Here is a 7670-nt window from a genome sequence, read left to right on the forward strand (position 1 = left end):
GAGGGTTCTTTTCAAGTGAGAATCAATTCAATAGCTGCTATCTTCACAGGAGACAAAAAAAAGTAATAAGGTGACCTCAAGCATTGCTGACTTCCCATTTTCACTCCAAGTTCTGCAATAGCCAGTGCTGTTCCCAGGGCACCAGGGTCCTCAGGCCTTGACACCAGAGCTCTCATTTCTCACAGGATTGCAGTTCAATGACACCATGTCCTAAAGCCTTTTTTTTTTCCCTATCCACAAGCTATAGCCATGAATGTAACGAAAACTGTTAGAAATAGTCATATTGAGACAGTCTCAGCTGGGAGTAGGTGAGAGAGAGGAAGAAGAGCCATGTAAGGAAATTTGAGTCTCTGAAACTGAGAGTAACTTCACAGAACTAGGACTGTTGAAGGGAAGCAAAGCTCTCTTGTTGGTTTATACTGTCCAGAACCATAAATGGATTATACCTGAAAACAATAATAATAATAATTTACAGTTAGAGAGTGCTTTTAATCATAGAACTTAGAGGTGATGTTATATATTTGCCTTTCTCATATGTCGCTACACCTCTCTTTGTAGATACTCCTATAGCTGTTTAATGGCATTCTATACAGGAGTCCTGAAAGCCAAAATGCTATGCCCTAGGACACAGTCAGAGCAGCTAACAGGACCACAAAATCCCTCCTCCCAAGCCCCAGGTCTCACTAAAATTCCTAAGACATCTATACAGGCAATGCTGGTAAGTGATATGACTACAATGACTAAAGACAAAGAAAACATGGAAGAAAAATTCAACACTAAAAAAAGACAGAGACTTTCCTTATTAAGTACTCTAATGTAGTATTTCTCTTGTTCAGCTCCTAAGTTCTAACACTTGAACAGTGAGAGAACAAAATATGAAAGAATATATCCCATCTGTGAGACTGGATTTACTTCCCCAAAACTTCATTCCCCAAGAACCTTCTCCCATGAAGTAAATCCACTAAGGGAGAGGTATCTATTTGCAGCATCTATTTCTCACAGTGACTTGCCTAACATGAAGGTTGTTCCCACAAAGTAAGCAGAGTATTCAGCTGTGGAAGCATAACTGAAAGACATTTGTGCAGATCCTGGAGTTCTCAAAGAGAAGATGTGACCAGCAATATCCAGGACAGCCCACTAGCAGCCTGGTTTTCTCATGACATGAACTTTCTTGCATACCCTATGGCAGTTTCCACTAAGACCAGTATTGCATTTGCTTAAATTTGCATTAAGAACAGAAATACTTTGTTTCTTAGAAGGCAAAATCCTCCCAGCAATTACTTTACTAGATGAGCATCTCTGCTTTCATTTTAAAAAATAAAAGGAGCTGTCTCTGGTGTGTGTCAAGAGCCACAGGGACTGCACGGAGCTTGCGACACTCAATCTACCAAAGAGGTTCAAGGCAGCTCACAGGCCTAAGACAATGCCAGCAGGGCACTCACAGGGAGGTGACAACAGAACAGCCACATGGCCCTGCAATATCTCAGACAGCCCTGCCCTGAGCCTCTGGTGGTCTCCAAGGAGTCTGTGAGAAAGGATGCAGTGCCAACAAGCATAATTCCTTACTTTTCCCATATTCTACAGCTCCTGTCTGGGCCTGGTAATGCTGAGGAGTTCATCTCTCTGAGCACAATTAAACAAAAAATATCAGGTTTAGCATCAATAACAGCTAAAACAGCTCACCTCCAAATCTCCCACCAAGCTGCACAGCCCTGAACATGATGACATCCCCTCACTCACAGAACAGGCCTTTGTCTTGAGACACTGAGACAAAGTGGAACGAGATGTATCATGCATTGTTTTAACATATTCAAAGTTTCTTTTGGAAGGTCATCTCCTGTGTTAGCAATTCTGTGCTCAGGAACTGACAGCAACAAAAAACACAGCCCAGCTGAAGTGATGCTGGATGGGCCCTTGCATTGTGAAAATTACAAATTTGCAGTACAGTGGTGCTTAGGAGCTGCATCCACAGGCCCCACAGCACTGTGGGCACCCTGTGAACTCTAATAAATGTGGCAGAACAGATCATCAACTACAAAACCTATGACAAATTATTTCTTGTAGAGGCACCAAATACTCATACCAAAAATGGGTGTACTGCTTTTGAACAAATTACATGGAGACAGCAGTATTTGCTCACAAAGGCCTCACACACCAAACTGACATTATCTCCAGAGAACAGCCTTAGCTTACTACACAGCAAGCACCTTTGTTGATGCTGATACAAAGAAAACTACAAAAATATAGGGAGAGTTGGGGAATCCCAGATTCTCTTTCCTTAGTTCCCAGTTGCTACTCAATTACTATTTTCATCTCAAAATCCCAGAGAAAGAGCTGGGGATTTAAAACATATTATCAACATTATAGCAACATTTGTGGAACTTGGATGTTAGTAGAAAATCGTTCACAGGGAAGACTTTGGAGGAATTACTCGAAACTTGGTCTGTCTGCACTGCTGGAATGCTTAGTGCTTCTCCAACAAAGTTCCAGTTTAGTTTTACAAGCATGGCAGCCGTTGCACATTAGCACATGATATGTGAAATATCACCCCACTTTCCCAAAATAGCAGCTCTAATGAGTTTCATGGTGGCTGTCCTGCTGATCAGCCATGGGTTTACGAGCTACACTAGGAACTGATAGGGTGCCTGTGCCCGTGCATCGGCCCAAGCACAGGCACAGTGCAGAACAACTCCTGCCCACACAGGCACTGTGTGCTGGCTAACGAACAGGGAGACACAAACACAGTCACACCACAGTTCATTAATAAATTCAGATGAACTAGTAACAACCTTTTGAAATTGTTCAACAAAATCCTTCAAAAGTGTAGTAGTCTGGATGCACCTTTTTATTGGAAAACAGAGGGTAAAACTCACTGGCACAGAGATGACAAAGTTGAAGCCTCTCTCCTCCAGCAGACATACAAGAGACAGAAGGAAAGAGACAAAAAGATAGAAGGCTTTCCTTGCTCTCCCTTCTTCCACTAAATGCACACAAGCCCCTCCAGAAGCCAGCAGTAAGCCTGGGCTCCACCTGAGGGCATCATCTTGACACAAGGACACACATTAGGTTTATATGCAATACTAAACCCCTAAATGGGTATATTAATACTTATATTCTTTAAGGCTCCTGTAACAGAGCACAGGACCTGGGCAAAGCAATATGGTTCATCAGGAGATATCAATCATTGGTACAACTGGAACTTTGAGACCTAAAGATAAATTTCTCTGGCAAGGTGGATGACATTGCTTCTGTGGAAGTATGAAAAACAGTCAACATACTGTAATCCCAACTCCTAACATATGATCAGGCACAAACTAGTCTTCTATTCAAAACATCACTATTTTGTCATGTGACAAGAAATACACACACAACCAGAGAGAGAAGTGGAATGACAAAAAGGTCCCCTTGGTCCATGACCAGGGAGAAGGCACATGGCCATAGCCTGTTACACAACCAAGAGAGATCCTGACAATTGTGAATACAGCAGAAACATCCCAAGCACACAGCTGAAAATCCAAGAGCCTTTATACCACAGAGTCCAACATACTGCCATCACAGAAGGAAAATGTTTTTCAGATATGACAATTATACAAGAAGGAGTGCCCCACCAGAATACCCAGGCAGTCTGCAAATCACTCCCTGCCTACAGCTGCAGTGCCTTTGAGGGGGCAGGCTGCTGGCTTTGAGCTGAGTGCATTGATTATACAGCCTAAGTTGGATCTGACTGCCAAGAGTTTAAACTGGGCAAACTTACCACAGTGGGACAAAGAAGTACTACCTGTTATATACAGTTTTTAAGCTCTGCCCACCACCCAAAAGTTCAGCAAGGTGAACTGCTGTGTTCCCATCAATTTCCCCCTAGAAGATCTATTTCCCAGGAGGCAGGAACTAGGCCTAGTTACAATAATCATGTCCCAGTTCATAGGATCTTGCCCTCCTTTCTAGGAGCACATTTACCCTAGTATGCATTTGCTCAGCCTCTCACTATCACACATGCAATTAAGTTCAGCTTCTAAAAGTTCTACCTGTAATTGGAGCCAGCTGCAACCTTTCTGACACATGCTAATTGCCAGTAATGATTTAAGTGCAGTCAATTCACATGCTGCAATTGTTTTAAATAAAGGAATCTCTCGTACCTTTTCCCTGAGAAAAATCTGTTAATCTTTGCTGCTGACTTATCAAATCCTCTCGTCACCTGTTTGCCATCATTTTCATGAGCTGATAACGTGTTTATTAGAGCCATAATATGCAGGTGGAAGCATAAAGGTCTCATTTGGTGGAGTATGAATTCCGTCTCATACATCTGTATGGAAAAGCTTGGTTTCACCCTTCAGCTGTGCCTAGGAAAAGAATAAGCTCCGAAATAGTATCTTTTATTCTTTTCAAATGAAATATTAGTTCTTTTAAGTTCAGTACATATCTCAAAATACCATTTGGATGTGTGTGACAGGTTGGTTTTTGTTAAGCTCCAGATATCATCACTGCCTATGGTAAATCTATCTAGCCTTAGTTAATTTCCATTTAATTGCATTCTCCTTTTAATTATTTTTCATATATAAAAGCAAGTTCTACAAAATAATAAAATGTCATGTGGATTCTGTAAGGTTGGTTTAAGAGTGCTTCCCACAAATTATTTTCATTTCCTGCAGAAGACCTGACCTGCACACTTCTGGCAGAAGGAACCCAGTATCTCTTCAGAAGTTTTGCTTTCCTTCCCACAGTGTTTGGGAGTTGTGGTTGGGGTTTTTTTAGGGGGTTAGATATTTTAGGGGTAGAAGTGTCTGATTGTTTTTTAAGGCATGCCAGGGAAATTAATATAGTCTGTGCACTGAGTTTATCAGTCTTCTTTTCCACGACTGAGTTATTCAGAGTGGACAACCAGATAGCAAATGGATCTGCTTTAGCTGAGTTCACTGGCCCTTCATCTGGCTCATGTGTGTATTGTACTGAATGAACTCAACTCCTGGGGCAGCATTTACTAAGATCCAGCTTTAAATGGGGTCTAACCCAGGTATGTGCCACCTCCAGAAAGACATTCATAACCCTTGCCTCATCTGTGAGATTCTGCAGGAGAAAAAAAAATGTATGGACCAGAATTGAAGTGAGGATGTTCTGGCAAATATTTTTAGCTATCTAAAAGAGCAGAGAAATAAGTAGAAAAAAGAAAAGTAGTGACTCAAGGAATCAAGGCAGGTTTTTTCATGTGAAAAAACAAGCCTGAATCAAAAGAGCAAATTTATAAGAAAGGAAAAAAGTTGTAAACAAGAAGCAAAACAAAAACCTAAATTATGTTTGGGACAAACTTTCCAAGTACAAGAGGAATTTAATCTGAGTTAGGATTCTTTGAATTTTCTCTTGAAAATATAAAATAGGAATCTAATTCTAGGACAGTATGTGGTTTACTATAAAACAAATCTAGCTTATAATAATTTCCTTCCACAATTCCCATGACTTGTGGCACAGACCCAAACCCTCTTCCATGATTCACATCCAAACCTCCCAGGAGAGATGTGATGGCCAGATTGTTAGTTTTAGTGTATGAGTAGTTTGGTTGAAATGACAAATGCTAGCACTCAGTCATACTGTGGAGAAGCAATGACCACAGTTATGAGCAAAGGGTAGAGCTCCACTGGTGGTTTATTATTAGCATCTTGAATATGCGTAAAAATGTTGTGTTTTTTTTAAGGTAAATAACATTTTCCTACCTAACTGGCCAGTCCTCAGGGACAATTTGTTAGTCATTCCACAGCATGAGCCAATTCCTCTTTTCCAGAGAGGAGAACAGAATGTCTCAGCAGATCCAGTAGTCTACCAGGCTGATGTTCCGAGGCGCCTTACAACTCCTAAAGTCTGCTTCTGTGCCCAGTAATCTCCTGAATCTGCATTTTACACAAACTCTGAGCCAGTGCTGACCATGCCCAGACTAACACCTCCTGGAATAGCCTTCCCTACTGCTGAAAACCTTGCCAGAGTAAATAATGTACCAGTTTGCTGATGCAGCCTATTCCAGAACTCCTCCTAGCTTTAACCTTTCCAAATAGTCCCTAAATGTAAAATACAGTTATTCTATGCCTCTGACTCATCAGATTATTCATTCCAAATTTTATGTTTGTTGTTAATTATCCCCTTTTTCTTCCTGTTTGCAGATTAATCACAGATCAATCCTTCAAAAGAGGCAGAGAAACAAGTCCCAGCCTCATGGTCTCTGCTCACAACTCATTGCTCCTGATACAAGAGTGATCATTTCTACTACATGTTATTATCTCCTCATCCCTGACTACCTGGCTGAAATCTTGAATTGAGGAGAATACTGACAAGGATCAAATAATGTATGCACCTTTGACACAGCACTGCAGAAAAATAAAAAGGCATTTCTACTAAAATTTGTGAGCATTCCAGACTCATTTTCTAAAAATACCTCTTAGGTATCCCAGTATTAGCAAATGAAAAAGAACTGGAGAATATAAATGAAAATAAAATGAACAAAAACAAAAAAATACCTTGCAACCTTTGACTGTAAAAGCTATCATTGGAGAGATCATATTATGCAGTTAGTTCTATATAACCACCTCACCTAAAACTTGTGGCAGTTAGAGATAATTCAACAGAGGAAAGCAGAAAGGCAGAGGTCTGCCTCAAAGGGCCAGCAACATCCTTTTTTTTCTCAGAGCAGTTCCTACTTCATGTGTGGCGTTCCACATGCCTATTGGACCTCAAGCTCTAAGTAGGAGCACTAAGCCAGTTATTCCTGTTTTTGAAAGGGAAGTGAAGGGAGAGATAGGAGGAGGCAAAAATGGTGGTGACTGCTGGAAAAGCAGAATTTGAAGATCAAGATTTCCCGACTGAGATCAGGAGAAAAGATGACTGAAAAAAGAACTATGTCTCTTTGGATATTTTCTGACACTTCCCAAAATGTATCTAAACAGTACCAGTCTTATCAGATAGAGGCACTGGGAGATGGATGTGAGCCAGCTGACAGACATGTGAGCAAAGGAGGGCAAGGGACTGGCAACATGAAAGCTCAGGCTACTGCAGAGCAGGGGAAAGCATACACTGCAATTTCCCAGGCTGCCACTTAAGCATGGAGAAAGGAGAGGAATGCCACAGAAACAAAGTAGGCTATGCCTGAACCCCTGGGTGATAAACATTTAAAGACAAGCTAGAAAAGAATTGCTTAGAGCCATTACAAACCTAGCAGTGCAGAGTTCAGCCTGGGCCAAGGCACTCCAGCCCAGTTTGCCAAACTTGGAAGTGGCTCCATACAAACCTAAGCAGCCTCTTACTTTCCTATCTGATGGGCTCTTACTGCAGTTCCTCTATCTCCCACGTGTGAACAGTTGTAATGTTATGTTCTTACTTGCTATAGGATACCAGAGCTGTAATAGCAGTGGAAAGGCTGGAGAGAAATCAGGACAAGAACCTAGGATTAAAGAAAATTTATTAGTTGTCATTACTAAAAAAACCTAAACAGAGTTGCAAGTTTCTGTATTTATCATGTGAATTTCCCTTGAAAACAAACAACCCCTAGTTCCCTGAGGACTTTTCCAACAGTCACTGAAGATATCTAATGAGGCAATATTTAAGAGACCTAATTATAAGAAAAAATAAACCTTGATAACCATCTTATCCCACGTACAGCTCAAATATGACTCAGAGTTTATTTTAATAAT

The 7670-nt window shown here is 41.0% G+C and overlaps 1 long non-coding RNA gene across 1 annotated transcript; it reads left to right on the top strand.

Moving 5' to 3' along the window:
* The first annotated feature begins 4183 nt into the window (after window positions 1-4183).
* On the top strand, window positions 4184-7266 carry LOC135446371 (uncharacterized). The gene is made up of 2 exons (XR_010439761.1): window positions 4184-4450; window positions 6147-7266. It is a non-coding gene; the product is annotated as an uncharacterized LOC135446371 (long non-coding RNA).
* Window positions 7267-7670: the final 404 nt, after the last annotated feature.

Source organism: Zonotrichia leucophrys, chromosome 3 (assembly GCF_028769735.1).
Source record: "Zonotrichia leucophrys gambelii isolate GWCS_2022_RI chromosome 3, RI_Zleu_2.0, whole genome shotgun sequence".
Taxonomy (NCBI): Eukaryota; Metazoa; Chordata; class Aves; order Passeriformes; family Passerellidae; genus Zonotrichia; species Zonotrichia leucophrys.